Source organism: Epinephelus lanceolatus, chromosome 3, assembly GCF_041903045.1.
Source record: "Epinephelus lanceolatus isolate andai-2023 chromosome 3, ASM4190304v1, whole genome shotgun sequence".
NCBI lineage: Eukaryota > Metazoa > Chordata > Actinopteri > Perciformes > Serranidae > Epinephelus > Epinephelus lanceolatus.
Genome location: NC_135736.1, coordinates 7,232,291 through 7,252,208, shown reverse-complemented (window position 1 = coordinate 7,252,208; position 19,918 = coordinate 7,232,291). Strand labels below are relative to the sequence as shown.

The 19,918-nt window shown below is 40.5% G+C and overlaps 1 protein-coding gene across 3 annotated transcripts in view; it reads right to left on the bottom strand.

Moving 5' to 3' along the window:
- Positions 1–19,918, bottom strand: part of dlc1 (DLC1 Rho GTPase activating protein) — a 124,531-nt gene that overhangs the window by 47,170 nt on the left and 57,443 nt on the right. The gene's annotated exons all lie outside the window — the stretch shown is intronic.

Below are 19,918 nucleotides of genomic sequence, written 5' to 3'. Positions count from 1 at the left end.
AAAAAACAAGACAGGCCCCCCTTTGCTTCCTCACTGTTAGTGCTAATGGCTTTAAGGCAATGAAGCAGGCACAGGACAAGCGAATAAAAAGGACAGGCTGCTTGGTTACTGTGTTCTGGCTTTATTCACCCGCTGGTTTTAAACTCAGCCCTCAAAACTGTCATGCTCATTAGGCTTCAGACAGTCAGGCTTTTCTAGCTCACGTTTCAGTGCATGCATGTTGGTAAGAGCCACTCAAGTGGTTCACATGACAGCTATGTTGACCCTGCAGATAGACAGGCAAAGAGAGAAAAAACCTGGCATGTTTACCATTCATTAAGTTTCCAGTGAAAGCTATTTGGGAAAAGGACATATGCACACACAAGAATCTCTGTTAGTGAAAAAAAAAAAAAAAAAAAAGAGAGAACCGAGGGTCAGACGTGACCTCAGGCAAAATCAAACAGATCCTAATTTTTATAACATTCCCAAACTGTCTTCTTCAGAACATTGTGGACTTGCTGCTTTGTTTTACAACCAATTAATGAAAAATATTGTAGATGGCAACTTTATCAAGACATTTATTCCAAGAAAGGCTAGACACGTTATGCTCACTGACCCTCATCTCAGCCACACATAAAAAAAGACATTATGTTGTCAAAGTGTCACTTACCCAACTTGCTAATGCTAAGCGCTTCGCTGCCTGTATTATTACCAGCTGCAAGGAGTCAAAGTGGAGGTTGGCCTAGACACAGAGGGTGACAACACTCAGCCTGTGGCCTTGTGTTCACCCATTCATGGTGGCAAAGGGGTTACGATCCCTGAGTGACTACAAGGTGAGGGGTCACTGGCAACACCTCCCAATCTGAGGGAGAAAGGGACATTAAGTGTCTCAGTCTAAAGAGAGATTATGTTGAAGCTTCCTGGAGGTCTCTGTTAAGATGAACAAGAAACGAAACTCAAAATAAAGTTTGGACATGTCGGCACTAGGCTAGCCACTCAACTCATGACTCTGTGGAATAGGAACTAAACATCTCAAGTACCTCAAAGTTGCTACAGAAACAGAGGGTATAAAGCTGATACAGGACTGAATGAACTTGATGCCATTTGATGGTAGTCCACAACACATCTTGTGATGGATCACAATGTTGCCCTGACACATACTTTTCCTTTGAGATTCTTAGAAAAAGTTTTCAAAGGGCTGAGCAGGGGCCTAAAGGCATCCATAACTCCTTCCTCAGAAGCTCGCCGGAACAACTGAAGCATTTTTCTTGGTGCTCTTTAAAGCTTCAGACCTCTGACCAAATTCTAACTTACTGATGATCAGACTGTTCTCGAAATGACTCACATTTAACTATCTCATCTAATTGAGAGCAACGGTTTTGTCCGAGTACCACAAGTGAACTTTGAGAAAACATTTGGAAGTCATAACCACATCATTTCTCTCTCTATCTTTCTATAAGATCTAACGAAGGCCTGGAGGACAGTGGAGGTTAAAGGGGTCACTTGGGAAATGGTCCACTTAGGCGTGCTGCCTTTGTCTATAGTATGGTCTCAACTGTCAGGAATCTTCAAGTCCTCCATAACACAATGACAAATGCAGAATGGAAAGTATGAGGGGATGGAAAAAGGAAAACGTCTATGCCCGAGGACCCAGAGCGTCTGTCATTCTCCTCATAAATAAAAATACCAGTCACTTCCCACTACAGAGAAAATAAGGAGTCACGAACCCGGTCAGACATGAGGTGATACGATAGCCGAATGCCATTCTGGATTGTGGAAGTCCATCTTTAATCACTTCCTTTCCCAATGTCTTTGGCACATCAGCTCACTCATCATATCTTGTCTACCCCCAGTCCCATTTCCATTGGGATACAGCCAGTGTTATCATCCCACACTTAGCTAGGCTACTGCACTGCTCTATGTATGGCAATAAGGGTCTGTTGCCTGGTTGGTCCACCATTTTAATCCAGACTGAAAGATTTCAACAACTATTGTATGGATAGTCATGGTCACCAGAGGATGAATCCTGATGACTGACACTTAGGTTGAACATGGTAAACATCATACCTGCATAACATAAGCATGTTGGCATTGTCATTGATGAGCAATTTAGCATGTTGACCTTAGTACACTAGAAGTTCTGTGGACTCTTGTGCTTTATTTTCACTGCACGGTATGGCATGGCTCAACTTGCCATTCTTTTTTGGTTTTCCTTTGGCAAATTTGTGGATAGAAATCCAGCAAGAGAACATGCTGTGCTTGTGTTGAGTTGAGGATTATGTCAGAGCAGTTTCACGCAGTGTTGCTATGACAGTCAGCTAAGTATCTTGCCTACATTCTGTCTTCCAGTGCACCTTTTCGGCATCAGTCTTGTACCAGTACAGTGCTGAGAACAGTATGTGAGGAGAGGTCTAGGCATGTAACTACATGGACTGCACAGCTACAGTCCATAGAAGCATTTCACTGATGTGGCAACTTGACTCTAAGAGCTCATTTGTACATCTGTTTCAAATGCTGTAAACGACACTGCCCTCATACTTCCCTGCGTCCTGTAAGATGGCATAGATACAGCTAATAGATGGTACTAAAAGGCAGAGTCAAAAGATTCTGGCACCAGCAAATGAAGCGACGGTGGAGGAGGTCGAAATAATGTACCTTTTAACAGAGGCGGCATTGTGGACAGCTGTGGACTGTAAGGCTATTGTATACATCTTGACATGTAGACGGAGAATTATTTTCACTATATTACTGCTTCGTTCTGTTCTGTCATTTTTTCAATGTCTTTGTTGTTGCCTATGGTCGATTATTCTACACTGCCCCCACAGTCTCCGGTGGTCTTGCTCCATTTTGTCCATATTCATTGGGCTTTCAGAGAATGTGCACAAAATCTTTCTTTGTATTCCTCTCCTTCATCCAAACTGTCCTCCATCATTGGTGTTTGTGTTAAGAGTTTTAAGATATTGCACTGCAAATATGTTTACTTTTTAATTTACCTTAACTGGAAAACACAATCTTTTCATTAATACTCAACTCAAGCCTAAGTTTTACTTTACAACAGCTTCACTGACTCATGCAGTCTTGTGACTGGCATCAAAGAGAAAGACATCTATTCTGAGTACAAGATGATTATCCTTAAATAAAGAATGCTGTCTGGTGTTTTACTTTTCTGCGCTTGAGGAAAACTTGTGTTTGTTCCATTAAATGATACAATCAAACCCCCAATGATGATAATCACAGGGTGTCTTGTGCTGGTGACTGGAGTGCCACATGAAAAAATAGGTCACTGTGTTTTTATTTGTGAAAACACTGGAACAACATCACAATCACTGATTTGTTAGTATGATGCTGCTCTGTCAATATACATAGCCGTCAATTTGTGGTTCCTGGGATTCTCACATTTTGATAAGTGAGCTTGTTGACCCCTGATTAAACACATAGACAGTGAAGGACATCTACTAGAGGCAGTATTTTAAATTGACAGGGACCGAGGTTAACATGAGTATTCCTCGCTGTTATTATCTGCACATTTACCGGGAAAAAGTGAAATCTCATCTCGATAAGTGTCATTCCCATTAACTCTAGGTCTTATTCTAATAAACAGCCAACACAGAGGACTCCATTGTGACTCATTGCTCTAAAACTGTAAGAAAATGTCCCATAATCAACAGCATTTGAAGGCTCAAAAATACCAAAAAGAGCAACAGGATCAGCTCAGAATCCCCTGTGAATTCACTGAGTAAATTAAAGATGGCTAACCCACTAAGACCTGCTCAAACCACAAAAAGCTACAGAGACACAGGAAAGTAGACAAAGAGTAAACAAACAACATACCATGAGATCAGGCACCCCAAGATGCAGCTAAATCACCAAAGATGAGACCATTTTAATGGCGCACGAAATCTTGTTGAACCCATCTGGAAGAAATTCTTATCAAATGTGGCCACTTTACAACTAATGACCAGTGACGAGTCATCACGCCATCATCTTCCTCTTGTCTCACATCATGCGTCTTGTTAGACGCTGCATCACTAGCACGACAGATAATAAACTCTGAGCTTTAAGACACTGGCCATTCTAAAAATGTAGAAATATGTTCACTGTTACTCAAGCATCTTATTCTGACCTTGACCTCTCACCTTCCGTCATACCTCACAGGTGAGGACAGACAGATGTGCATGGAGGAAGGTCACACACTCAGGGAGTTTCAATTTGTAGTAAATTCATCATCTTTAAGTTCCAAGTGTATATTCATCATACTGTGGTATTTGTTCTCAGCATTTTCACAAGGTCCTCATGCATACTCATTATGTGCACACATCATTTTTTATGAGAACACTAAATCTTTCACTTCACTGCCTTTTGTTCATTCCAGGGTTTTTTCAGGGGTGGCCTCCCTCCCTATCTCATATCTGTGATGCAACATTAGTTGATTCAGTCTCAAGCAATCATCAAACCACACAGTTACACACCATCAAGCCATCATCTGTCTAGACACCACTAAAAATGTGCTGATGATGAAATCCCTGTCCTTTACGGATTAAAGACACAACTGTGCTTTTATATTGGAGCTGCAGGATATATTGTTTCACCGTCAACACTGGGATGTGCACATGCACAAAAGTCATACCACAGGACTTGTGAAGTCAAGTAAGGCAAATTAACTCAAAACACATCACACTGCAACTTTTTTGCTGGTTGATACAAAATGAAAACTCACACAGTTCTCACTTTTCATGACTAATGTTTCCGCCCATGGATGTATAAACTGGATAGAGTGTTGGAGCAGGGCCTCAGTTCATTCTTATGAAAGTTGCTCAGTGACACATGAAGCTGAAAAAGATGACAGCTGTGCATAAAAATATGCAGATAATTGGCATTGCTTTTACAATGTGTAACCCATAGGGCAGGTGCACTAGAGACTTCCGCCTGCTGAGCTAGCTACTTCCAGTTTAGCACTCCGCCAACTTGAGAGAGGATAAAAATGATTCGTGTGGCTCTTCTAGACTCTCCAAATGTTATCGAACCGAATGGATCAAATTCTGATCTTCGTCTATGAGCCTGGCAAACATCCTGGGGGCCTGTTATTGGCCTTGCCTTTCTCTTTAAGACACGTGATGTGTATGTGACATAGTCTGGAGGTGTTTATGAGAAGTGAGACTCTCAAGTGTGTGTGTTTGCGTAGAAGAGTACCCTAACTGGCAAATGCTGCACACATAGTAAAGTGTATGCTTTTGTGAAGCAACAGTAGTCAGCAGAAAGTGTGTAGATAAGCTCAGGTCTCCCAACTATGGTTCAGAGCTGCAAGGCTGGAAAGGTAACGATAATACCAACAGTAATCTAGAAGAGAATTCTTACAAAGAATTCTTAATTCTTATAAGCAACCAAAACAGTTGTCGACCAAAACCTAAATATTAATGAGGAACAGGAGGGGAGCAACACAACACAACCCCCAATTTAGGGTAGGAAACATGCACTATTAATTCGACATATCAGAGTGTTCAATTAGCCTTAGACTTGGATTGATAGAGAAGTAATATATAAATTCAATGGTGTCATGGTGATTTAACCAAATTCACGTCAGAAGATGGTTCACACTCAATTAAAATCTTCAGAGTAAAAACCAATTTTTTAATTTTTTTTTTTTTTAAATATTATCATTGTTTTCTATGCAGATGCAGTCACCTACAAAATCTCACCAATAATTCTAGAATGATTTTTTTTCCCCCAAAAAACCCACTGTATTAGAGTCATCTTATGGGAGAAACAAAACCCCTCGACACATTTTCTCAATAATTCTCTCTGCACTCCATCATCTGCTTTCGGCCTCCCAAGTTCTCTCATTAACAGTACATGATTATCTTCTAACACAGCACCACCGATCAGTATTATTGATTAAAGCTGAGAAGGTGCAGCACACACAGTGACTCGGGGTAATAAAGACAGCTCTGTCTCTGCCGACAAAGCAGCTCCACTCGCAACGGCAATCACACCATTTCTGCTGACGGAGGGCAGAAAGGTGTAGGAGTGGATGGCCCTGAAAGTCTGCGGTGTGAAATCAGACATTCTCGAGTGCCGAGGCAGGAGTGAATTCCACAATGTGTGCAAATATTTGTGCACACCACTTTGGGAATCCCAAGCTTTGCCAAATCAGGAGTTCTGCAAGTGTCGGCTCTGCACGGATCTGCTCCTCATCTCTGTGCAATGTCAATGGACCCTTGAAATAGCAGGCTCGTTGTTCCAGCTCAGTTATATCTGGATGTTTGAGTCTGTGAGGGAGACGAGTGTTTGCCCAAGCTCTGCTCTGAACAATCACATCACCTTCCAGCAGCAGAGTAAAAGCAAAGGCAGCCAATGGGACAATGAGAAGTCAAGAGTGTGCATTGAGTGGGCTGCTTGTGGTCTCGCTGAAAAGTCCCACTTGAGAGATGATTAGGGTAAAGAGACGCAGAAATCAAAAAACAGCTGATTAGGATTCTACTCACGAATCAGCCACGGCTACATGCTCATAACCCTGAGGGCTCAGATCTGGCTTTTTCCTCTGTCTTTATGGGTGCTAACACTGTTCTCTCTGTACACAACCAAGTAAAACAACATCAAAATAATTCTGCAGAAAAGACATGATCCTTATTTGCTGTAATGCTACAAACTCGTGCCAAAAGATGGCCGATATGGCTTTTATGTTGCAACCTCTGGAGCATCTTCACGGATCAAGCATCTCTTAAAGGTTCAGACTTTTACTGGAGACAGAACAAATCACTGGATCAATAAAACAGAGAGGGGTCTTATGATCAGAGAGTCAAAAGACGCATTCAGTGAGCTCATGAGTTAAAAAGAGAAAGCAAGAAAGTGCTGAAGGAGAGGGAGCGTGGTAGAACAGGCAAAGTAAACAAGTTTGGCGTGAGCTCGCTGGAGTCACTGGGTTTAGCAAAACATTCCAGAGTCTTCGAAACAAGCGGCCTTGTGAGTGCACAGGGGCAGAAACAAGGGGGCTTTAAATCACTGAACAGGAACAACGTTGGAGGACTCTAATTCAATCATAAATATCTCGAGAGTGTTCACCCTCACACACCGACATGTCCAGTGAGGTGACTGCCAGTCGCCTTTATAACACCAGGACAATCAGTCAGAATGACCTCGCCAAACCTAACAAATGAAAGATATGGTTCACTAACATGAGCCCACTGGAGCAGAAATGATATATAGTCCTGACTGTGGTTTCTACTTTCAAATATACAGGCACAAAATAATAATGGAATAATTTATCACAGTGAAGAAATCTGACTGTACAAACAGTGGGACTGTGTGTGTACATATATCATTTATTAAAAGGTCATATAGCCTTACATTACATTGATATAGGCTGTGGTTAATGTGGAAATCACATCTAATTACATTTCTGCTTAAGATGAAACAGACTGTGAATTATGAGCAACTTCAGTCTTTATATGCTGATGTTACAAAATGAAAAGAAAAACAGTGTGGCAATGTGGTGAAAAACCATCTGCTGAAGTACAGCACAGTTAAAAAAAATCAACAATAACAGTGCCTAAAATCAGCAACTATGTTTACATACACACCAATATTTCACTGTTATTCCAAATATGACAATATTCTGAATCAGATGTGGGTCATGTAAACAGCATATTCTGTTTAGATATTCAGAAGTAGGCTTTTTCTGAATTAGCATTTTCCAATTAAGACATGTGGGATATGCCCATATTATTTGGGTTTAAGGAGCATTCTTTGGACATGTAGACTAGACTCACAAGTCAGTCTTTAGACGCTTTGCTTAACTAAAGACTGATGACTTTCTTCCTGATTTTGTGTTTAGATGGGCGGATACAATTTCAGAGTTTAAAAAAACTCCCTACGTTGCAGAACCAATAGTAAATCCGCAGGGCGGTCCTTCGGTGGCTCGCTGAACTCTTGTGCGGTACAAAATGGCTCAAGTCGCTGTAAGTCCTTCATTTCCACAGTCTTGTGGACTGAGCACACGTTTGATAAAATGGAATTAAATCTCTCGGCATCCATTTTCAAGCTCTTTGTGTGTTTGTTTCCTTGCGGCCTCTTGCCCGTTTCCGGCCAGCTCTGTGTGTTGTACACAAACCAACTCTCCAACAGTCTGAAGGCTGGAGTAGAGATGCATGGCCAGAAGAAAAGCCAGCATGTGTGGTCAGAAGCAGAAACCCACCAACTTTTATACATGACTTAAGTATCAACCATAGACTGTGTAAAATAATGGACATGGCTACAGCGCCATCACCCATTAGTTTGTGTGCACTGCCATTTTAAAGCCTTGAGTTCGGCATTTCGGCTGTTGCCATCTTGGTTTTTTGGAGCCAGAAGTGACCATATTTGGACAAGAAGATGGAGCTGTGGATAAGTGAGGGGTGGATGTGACTCAATAAAATCCCTTAATAAAATGTAAACAGGTGAGTTACATAAAAAGTCACCCCCTGTACAGTTGTCATGAATGTTATAATCAGCTATAGAGACCCAAACTGTTTTTGTACCAGGCTGTAAATATGTTTATTTCTGCTGTAAAGTTTTAACATAGGGGTCTATGGGGATTGACTGTCTTTGGAGCAAGCCTCAAGTGGCTGTTTGATGAACTGCAGTTTATGGCACTTCTGAATTGGCTTTATTTTAGTCTTGGAGGTTGCTGCTTGACATAAAAAAAAATTTGAATATCAAACACCAACCATTTCAAGACGGTGGTTGAAGAAATTACAGAGGGAAGAAGTGTTCGCCTGGTTGAAACAAGCAGCAGCTTCTAGGGCTGAAAAATTAAGCCAACAATGAAGTGCCAAAAACTGCAGTTTTTTGAATGGTTACTTGAGGCTTGCTCCAAGAGTGAGTCGTCCATGTAGACCTCCATGTTAGAATGCCCAACTTTACAGCGGAAACAAACATGTTTACAACCTGGTACAAAAAAGAGTTTGGTCTCTGTAGCTAATTTCAACATTCATGACAACTGTACAGGCGGTACATTTTTTTATTCTCTTGTCTGTGATTAAAGCTACACATAATTAAGGACAGGCCACTTTGAGTGACAGGCTGCCTGCCAATAGTGTCCTAGTGTCCCAACCTCACTCCAAAATATTGTCTTCTGGTTCCAAAAAAACAAGATGGCGACAGCTGAAATGGCAAACTCAAGGCTTCAAAATGGGAATCCACAAACTGATAGGTGATGTCACAGTAGCTACATCCATTGTTTTTATAGTCTGAGTGTGAAACAAGTCTGCCACTAGTGTTGCACGGTATACCGGTACTAAAATAGTACCGCGGTACTAGAGTATTCCAAACGGTACTATACTGCATTTGGAAAATACCGGTACTTTGAAATTGATTCAATTCATTAATTTAGTTAATTTATTTTACTCATTTATGCACACAAATGCCTTTCTTGTTCCTACTGGAGCACAGATTGCACAAGTGGTGTGTATGACAACACCTATATCAACATCCGCAGCTGGCACACGAGAGAAAGTCTGCCTCGCAAAGGGAGATAACACGAGACAACACAAACTTGGTGGAACATTTGAGTTACCAAACCGTGACGTCTGTACTGAGGTACTTACTGAACCATGATTTTTTTTGGTACCGTTACACACCTACTATTTATTGTTGTAAAGGTTTGTATCCAAAAGGACTTTTCCTTAGGAAAAGTACCGAAGAGTATCGAAAAGTATCAAAATTCATATTGGTATTGGTACCGAAACAAAGATTTTGGTATCGTGATAACACTATCTGCCACTGGTGGAAAAACTCTTGAAAAATCCTATTTTGATGCAAAGAAACAGAATGGCACAAGTGGCTCCAGCCATTCCACTCTTCCATAATTTGACATGATAAATGACATGTTCATTAATTTACATTAGCCACTTAAACAGCTTAGTAGGAATATAGTAGAAAAAACGGACTAATCTGTACATGTAAACACAACAACTATCATATGACTGAGGGCTTAGAAAAAAGGTGGTAACTAGACTACAAGTGTAGTCAAAATACTTTTCATGCTTTATAGATACAATGGTTACACATGGTGCATTTTATTTTTTGAATTATATAAATTATGTATTTAAGTCTTGAATGTTCTTCCTTCCTGAGGGAACCACAAGACAAACCTCTGACTGACATGTTTTTAAAGTGAAGTGCTCGGTTAGAAGAATGCAAAACAAATCTGAAAACCTACAGAGAGATAGGGAAAGATGGATGATGAGGTGGAGAGTGAAAATACAGAATGTCCCTGGCACGTGTCCCATAGTCATGTCTAGTCGAGCTTGACTGTAATCTTATAGCACGCACATACACATGCTTACACAGTAAAAGAGTCTGTGCGTGCTTTTAGGTATGCTCTGAATCATCCACACACACACACACACACACACACACACACACACACACAGTTTTTATGACTCTGTAAGTAGTTCAAGTATGGCACGCTTCACTCATGAGACGCACATGGACTTGAATAAAATCTTAGGCACAAAACAGAGATGACAGGAACCTGTGTTCTTGGCCTACTTTTTCACTTCCTCGTGACTGGGATGGGATGCTGGCACCAAAGTAGACAGTGGAGCAGTTCATCTGCCTTGATGAAATAATAAGGAGGTGCTATTTATAGACACACAAATCAAGCAGCTTGACCTAAATGTGAAGGCATACTGAAACGTGAGGTGCCAACTAGAGAACATCATAAGCTGTTCTACATGAGTAAGATAAGGGAAAGTTCAACCAAAAAAAAAAAAAAAAAACCTAACATATTTTTACTCTCACCTATAGTGCTATTTATCAGTCTAGATTGTTTAGGTGTGAGTTGCTGAGTGTAAAAGATATCAACTGTAGAGATGTCTGCCTTCTCTCCAGTATAATGGAACTAGATTGCACGCAGCTTGTGGTGCTCAAAGTGCCAAAAAAGAACACATTTGAAAAGTCAACAGCAATGTCTCTTTCCAGAAATCATGACCCAGTTACTCAAGATAATCCACAGACCTTGTTGTGAGCAGTTTCATGGAGGAACTATTTTCTTTCTACCAACTACGCCCACCAACTGTATCACTGCACAGAAAAAAGCACACATCTCCTGCTAACTCACCTAGCACCACTCAGCTAGCTTCCAGCTCAGATTTGAGCTCAGCCGAGGAAGGATGCCATTCATGTTTACATCCCATGCTGTCACAAGCATGAGCCTCTTGTCAATTTATCTTAACGCACCTCACAGTTTGATTCAATTATGATTCAGGGGGCAATGATTCAATAATAAAATGATTATCAATGCATCACGATGCATCAAAATTTTGGACTTTGGACTTTGTTACATTAAACAAAATAGCATACTGTATTTGTAGTGATCCATAATTAAATAAACAAATTAATTTACTTTTATACCATCTGGCTCTTGTCCAGGTCCCTTTTCCCCTCAACCTTATGGTCAAAATGCTTCAACACTCCATCCATGATTGCACACACTAATCTTATGTGGAAACGGAGTGTCCAGTGTTTGCATACAGTGATATTTCACTGGAAATATGATTAATTTACATGTACTATTGAAGAGTAAATGGTCTGCAGCCCTTTTTTTCAAAAAGTTAATTGCATACTTAATGAAGGAATTAATTGAAATTAGAATTAGCTGAAAGCAGTTTACAGTGTCCTGCCTGTATATCAATATCAAAATAAAGGGGAGGGGCGGTGCTCAGCTGTGTTGTGTGGAGAGCAACATCTCTCCTGCCTCTGCCTGGTGTACCTGTCTCATTTATTTACATTGTTAATAGTAGTCTTTAGTCGATGGTAAAAGATAGAAGATTATTGACATTTATGAATAGATGCAGAATCATTCACGTCCACATTATGATGTGTTAAGGAATCAATTATTTCCCCTACCCTTAATAAGTAGATGCAGGCTTTCCTCTGCGCGGTGAAACAGTTGGTGGGTGTAGTTTGGTAAAAAGGAAAAAACAAACACTGTGAATTATCTTGACTAAATGGATAATAACTTCTGGCCCTTTGAGCACCACAAGCAAAGTGCCATCTGGTTCCATTACACTGGAGAGAAGGCTGACATCTCTACGGCCGATATCTCCAACACTCTGCAACTCACACCTAAACAAGCCAGAATGACAAACAGCACTACAGGTAAAAGGAAACATATGTATTTTTGATTTTGGGGCAAACTGACCCTTTAAGCCGCTAAAATTAAGCCACTGGAATGACCACATGATAAAACATCATAAGCAGATCTGATGTGAAAAATGAAAGCCGCCTTGAGTGTTGTGGTCTCATTTTGACATTAAGATGTAGATTAAAAACATGCTTTTCAGGGACAGAAATGTGCTGTGAGAACTGTGTCATATTATGCAGTTTAACTGAGTTGAAATGCTTGTTGTCTTGAAAATGTGCAGAACTAATTTGACTAAAGACATACACATTTCATATTAATGTTGATCTGCATATTTTCAAGCTAAATCCCTGATTGAACTTTAATCTCTCGGTCCATTCGTGGAGTGAAAGTATCTTGTTGAAGCTAATTTGTTACATGGCTACCTGCTGCGCTTTCATTCAAAGAGACCTCTGCTGATGTCACAGCGGTGCGCCCTTTCTGACTTCCTCTTTGGGCATCCTTGAGGCGTGAAATAACCCCGCTGGGTCCCTGTAGATTCCTGTAAGGGCAACAATAGGCCCAGGACATCTGTGTGGTTTAACAGTAGGCAGGGCTTGAGTAGACCGGAACATGTCTATGGACCTCCCACTGGCCAACCCTAAAGTCCCGTACAAAAGCCTGGTTACCACTTAACAATAATACATTCATGCACAAGTAGGGGCACAAAGACTAAGACACACACTCACTGGCACTTATTTATAGCAAGCATATTTTCGTATATCCACAGAGACCTGTTTTTTTATTTACAGTACTGAAGTGTGTTTAGGGAAAAGCGTATTTTATGAGCTTCATGTCTCTTCCAGCTGCAGTGCAGCTTGGACGTCACAAGCACGTTGAAAAACTTTGACCAAATCAGTACATGAACCTAAGTTTTTTTTTTTTATCTTATTCTAAGTGCACAAGGCTGTATGGATGACAGAGTCAGGAGAGTCATCTTCATTCAAACCACTTATCCTATGTCCTATTTCATCTGCTACAAGGCAAGTTTTTGTCTGTCTGTGCTTGTGTAGTCATTTTGTGGTTGGAAAGGGACCCACCTGTGCTTGCCAAGCTGAATGAAGTAGTGTAGTTGAGGGTGTGGTAATGCAGATTTGGTAGTAGAGTGCAATTTTGGTATTCATTTTGGCATTAAATTGTGGCTCCACTAAGACTTGACAAACACAGGCAGTCTGTAGCCTTTGGGATTTAGTTGGTGAAGTCGCACACACAACTCTATAAAGTCACACAAAGCCCTCTAAAGACATCTGACTTTCTTCAGAAATTCATCTGACTGAATTTCTTTCTTTGCTTCTTTTTCTTTGAAATTGCTCAACTAGTATGTCTTTTTGTTTAGCAGTTTGGAACAAATAACTGGCTGAATCTGAACCGGTAATTGCAATTGTTAGGTATGACGTTCTTGCGCACATTAAATACCTACACACACCAAACCTGTTGGCTACTTCATGCAGATTCTTCATTTCTACAGTGAAAGTAATTAGGGATACAGCAGAAACATCCTGACAAGGCATCAGTGGAGAAGATACTATTTCATTAAAACAAATAAAACTTTCATCTCTAGTGCACTCAGGTTCGGTTTTTTTTATCATGCTGTGAGTTCTAAATTGCACTTGCAGTCTGAAAATGAGTATTTAAATAACTTTGGCAGCAGCAAACTTTGAAATGACCAAATAGGACTGTATGTTAGGTGCACTCTGAGAGTGAAGGAAAACTTTTTAAGTACAGTTGAGAAACTAACCGCCAACAAATGTTGCTGACACTGAATTTCGCAAACAAGTGCACAAGATGCATAAGTGCAACTTAAAGTCTCCACCTTCAACACAACCACATCAGTTTCCTCTTAAGAGAAGCCAACTAAATTTACAGCCCACTACACAACTCTTAGGATATCTGCAGGAACAGAAAGAGCAACACTTAAGTCCAACTTAATCCGGACTTTTAAATTACAAGTAAACATGCAAGTCTGCCTGAAATTGTACCAACCCAAATTTTTCAAAGTCGGACGAACACATCCAGATAATGTGATTGGAAGTCAAATTACTCCTGCATGTATACAGTCAGTTGGACCCAAACTGGCCGAGGCGCTCTGCCCATGTTCCAGAGTTTCTACTCTGGGTTTTGACCCAGAAGTCGAAAGTATTAAATGCGTAACAGAAGAAGTAGCCAGTAACAATATGGCGAAGGCTACATCCAGAGCCGTGCATTTCTGGATGGACAAAATATGCAGAGCTGTAAAGCTGTCAACCATGGTACCAGTTTGCTGCTAGCTAACCGTAGCTAACTTGTTTGACGATTGTTTGGTCTGTGACGTAAAAGGTCAACCGAAAAAAGGTCCAATACTAACCGCTGAAAAGGGGCATATCACCCCGTATCGTAGCAGAGTGGGACATACTTTGGTCAATACATCGATTCCCCTGCCGTGCCTGTAAACTGGTACAAGGACAGTAGACCAATGAAGTAGCTTAGTTGAGCAATAAACATCGCTCAACTTAACTGTGCATGTAAATGTACTTACTGTTAGGACAGTCAGCACTGTCGCCATTGTTAGCACTCTTAGCGTTGTTAGCCACCTCCATATTGAGAATCCTGGCTCAGACTCTTGATCATAGATGTGCTCTAAATGTTGTATACAGCGCCTTTAAGAATATGCTTACACAATCTTATGCAATATCTAGACGTTTGCTGAAGCATTCTAAACCAAGATCAAATTAACCAACTTTATATGCTAATTGCCTGTGTTCACATTACTATGGATTAACTAACAAATCTCTGGTTATTATACAATAGCATTAACCCGGCAGCATTAGGATAGGCCTAATAAATTAATTAGGTCTCTCAGGTAACCAGCCAAAAGCGGTGCAAGTAGAGAGCAGGAATAACCTCCACCTTGATGCAATCCATGATTACATCACAACGCAATCCTGCAGAAGTGGCACTACATTATAAATGAGACTCTTTAGTGTAAAAACATGACATTTAGAGAGACTATTACACAATATTCTGGTGACATAAAACCTTTTAGCGCAGGGGCAGGATGGTTGGCACAAGCCTAAGTGTCAGCCAGGGGGAAAAAAGAACATGTCAGTGCAAGTGACATGGAAGAGAAAAATAATTCATGTGCTGAGAAGTGTTGACACAATTCAGTGAGCAGTTAGTGCTGAGTGCTGCCTCTGACTGATCAAAACTACTCATCTGTCTTTTCCTACTCTGATTTATTATTGCCCACACCTCTGCATCCAAAGACATATTCATCTGATATCACGGACATGAGTTATTGCCTTAAGAGTTCCATTTACTGGAGGGTTTTGGCTGTGTGATTAGTGTGAAACAGTCCAAAGTATTTTATATGTTTTGATGCACTGTACTAAATTGTATTTATTGTGTCAACTGAAAGTAAAGAAGAAAAGCTCACAACTGAATCTTTGTCCAATCCTCATTGTTCAGGATTACCCTGATCTCCTGCACAACTAAAATCAACAGCTCAGCTAAAACACAATCATCATAAATCTGCATGACAGTAAACTTTACGCTGTGAGCTGAGTCCTTAATGAACAGACTAAGGGAAATATCTTGCAGGCAGGTATGATGACAGATCCGTTTGTTGTCCTCTTTCTGTCTTGCTATCTGCCCTGATTCCAGATGCCCTTTGACCTGTCTGAACCTTACCAAAACCCATTTAAAGCAGAGCAGAAGGCATGCCACTCATTCCAGACTCTGTACACTTCTCCTGAGTCTTTGCTCAGTCAAAAGAAATGGGCCATTTTACACCTACCTCCCACAAATTAGTACGCCACTTTATTTATTTTTTTCTAAGGTCATGAAGCATTGAATCTTGCAGCACTGGGTAAATCATGGAACAAGTCAAAAGACACTTTGCAGCAAGAGCTATGGAAACTGAAATTCTCAGAGCTATTAATCACAAGCTGATGAAAAGGCTGGAAGTCCACACTTGAGTGCAGCCTCAATGGTGCAGTATCTGTTACTGTCTTGCTGGAATTTCATACCTTTGGCCTAAAGGAAGGGATCAGAAAAAAAAGATGTCTCCCTGAGGGTTTGGCCCCTTAAAAGTTCCATTTGTACATCATCACTACCTGAGGACAAATCTGTCTTTAAAACAGGGGATTGATTTAAGGAGGCTCCTGAGGAGAACAACGTGACAAAGCAGTGATCTTTTTCATGACGTCTCCAATACACAGTGTGAGTGACAGCTGGGTTTTGTCAGTGGATATAATAAAAGTGTTTTCCCCTTCAGCTGTAAACATGCTTAAATATGCAAGGTGATCATAGAGATGACAAGGGTGGGAAATGTCAACAAGGCTATTGGGTTTCAGGATACGTGATGCTGAACAGAGCTGACATGCAGTCCTTGAGAGCATGCCCTGAGTGTTATTAGCTGATGCACATGCGTCATCAAAGATCACATGCCCCAATAGTGTCATCGCCATGTGTTACAGTAAGTAAATATCAAATCCTAGTTGATTCTTGCAAAGCAGCTTGAGACCACTGTTCTTGTACACTGTTATTACGGCTCCTACAAAAAATATTACACCAACATTCGTACATATCCCGTGTAATGATGAGCCTATAATTGGTGCATAACCCATGTACTTTGGAAGGCTGCGATCATGTGACCAATGTGCTGATGGGAGTAAAGAGGGAAGCAGTCTCAAACGATCTAGTTAGGAGGCAGGTTAGGGCGGGGGATGGGACACAAATCACAGGACTTTACCGGTGTGCGGAGCCGTGTGTACTTCGAGCCATTTTAAGGGACATCATCATTTAGTATTTTTACATGACATTAGAGAAAATCAATTTATTGTGTTGGTCAGACTAAAACCAGACTTATAAAATACATGTTAATATGTTAGCCTGGTTGAAATTGTACTAAATCGAATTTCTCAAAGTCAGACAAACACATCCAGATAATGCAATAAAGAGTTGAATTACTCCTGCATGTACACAGTCAATCCGACCCAAACTGGCCAAGGTGCTGTGCGCATGATACACAGTTCCGTCCTGGGCTTTGACCCAGAAGTCCAAAGCACTGAATGCATGACAACTTGGCAAACTCTATATCCAGATCAGTGCATTTTTGGATGGACAAAATGTACAGAGCTGTAAAGTTGTCCGCCATGGTACCAGTTTGCTTCTAACTTGATTGATTGTTTGGTCTGTGATGTAATAGGTTAACCAGAAAAAGATCCAACGCTAACAAGCTGAAAGGGGGCATATCACCACCTATTGTAGCAAAGTCAGTCATACTTCGATCAATAAATCAATGCCCCTCCCGTGCTTGTATAATGGGACAACGTTAAGGACATAACATCATTTGTGGGTTGCTAATTCGTAGCATAGCATACCATCCGCTGGATAAGGATAAGTTAATGTAAGTGGTGTATTCTCAAATTAAGGCTGCCATCAACCATTATGTTCATTGTCCATTAATTCTGTCGATTATCTTGATTAATTGATTTGGTGTTTGGTATCTACGGTATAATGTCAAAAAACAGTGAAAAATGTCCATCAGTGTTTCTGGAAGTCCACAATGATGAAATAAATTTCTTTCTTTGTCCAAAACACAAAGATATTCAGTTTACTGTCATAGAGGAGTTAATATACCAGCAAAACCTCCATATCTAAGAAGCTGGAATCAGAGTTTACTTTTTTCTTGAAAAATTACTTAATTACATCAAATTAATTGGCGATTCATTTAATAGTTGACAACGAATTAATTTTTGCAGGTCCATCTCGACTGCATAAAATATATTTATAGTCATATATAAAATGCAGTTTAAACCGATATGGAGTCAGGACAATTTGATTGAAGATTAATAATTTAGGGCAACTTCCACAGCAGAAGCTTTTTATGATTACATTTCATTAGACGTGGCATGTGGACACAAACATGTGACTAAGAACAGCTCTCTTGGTACAGAACAATGTGTTCCTGCACTTTCTGGCTAGGAACACATGCATGAATTCACACACAGTCAGAGTGGTTTAGTTCCACATGCATTTCCTGTCAAAGCAACAACATTCTGCCTTCATCTTGAGGAAAGACAGCAAATGAAACCAAGAGAAATTAGTGACAGCAGGGCTGTAATTAGATCCTGTCATAATTCTTTGACCTACTTTTCAACTCTACTTCTTTCATGTGGGACAGGGAGCTATGTGGCAACAGCCTGAAACATCCTGGTTGGGATTTATCACCTGGTGCTCTGTACTTCAATAGAGAGGTTAGGCCACGGGGCACTGACCTCTCCATTCTATGGGAAAATTGTGTTACCTCCTTTGAAAAGAAGCACACCAGCACCTGTACTAACTTGGAGGGTGAAGTGATTTCAAACAGGATGCAGCCGAACGTCATGTCAATAGTGACCCTTAAAGATGATCACACCTTTCTTAAAACCACTTTCAAACGGCCTGAAGCTGCAGATGATATCAGCCATCTGCGGCCAACATTCCTAAATAGCAGCTCTGTTAATCCATTTTCTTTGCTGCTGCTCTTATATTCAAGAGGACTATCTGTATTATTTAAAAGCAAGCTAGCCAGGGAGTTGGGACTCTATTCTAATGCACTCAGTCCTGCGTGTGTACCAGCAGCTCATCAGTTATACATGGGCAGAACCCAGTTTTCAAGCAGCTGTGGTGGAAGCAGGTAAGAGGGGAAAATGCCAACACTGCTTTATCTCACAGTACACAGAGAAATGTGTCTATGCACATCCACTAATACAAATATGACCTGCCATCACATAGAGCACAAGAAAAACCTAAACATGACAGAAACCTGACAATGATCATCTTAAAGGAATGTGTCATCTGCAAAATGGCCATTTGTACAGTATATCAATTACTTAACCTGTGTTATGCAGAATTTGTGAAGAAAACTTCGTTCTTCTAAAATGCCTCAATGGCGAACGGAGAATCCAAAAAAGGCAAACATTCCTCATGAATTGAAGTTATCAGGGTCTGCAGCAAAACTATATCAAAACGTCCATTTACAAACTCTCACACAACTTGTGCAGTATAATCTGAGTCTCATTTATCCAGTCATGTGCTCAGTCCTTAAACATTTTCGCTATAAGGTTTCAATATTAAACAGATGAGTACAAACTGTTTCATGTGCCCACCGAGTGGCGTGCCTGGGTATGTGTTTGTGTTTGAACTCTCAGGGCGCTACTCATAGGCGGATGTGCTTTAAATCGTAACATTTTAGCAAAAATGCATGTGTTTGGGAAGTACTGAGCAAACGGCTAGATAAATGACACTTGGAGTATACTGCACGAGATATGTGAGAGTTTTTTAAAAGGATGCTTTTGTGTAGTTTTGATGTTGTTAAACGTGGTCCTCTATGACTTCTACGGATTAATCCACTATGAATTCACAAAGAATGTCTGCCCCTTTGGGTTTCTGTTTTCTTTACGAATTCAAGGTAACACAGTGAGTAACTGAAATACAAATGGTCATTTTGCAGGTGGTGTATTCTATAAAAAATGCCCCAAGAAACCTCTCAACTAGTCAGTGGCTGTTTCTCTGAGCACCAGCATCCCAACACATCCAATAAATGCTGTCTATTGATCTGTTTGTCAGAAACACTGTTCACTTTACAGAAGCCCTGCAGCATATCCCATCTTCTCTCTGAGACAATGACAATGCAGTTTCTCCACCCTGTTGTGTATCTTGTCAAAGAATTTGAAACTCCATGTGACTGGAGTAAATTAAACTGTATGATTAGGAACATGCAATTTGCACACATTCACACGCAAAACAGAAGCAAAC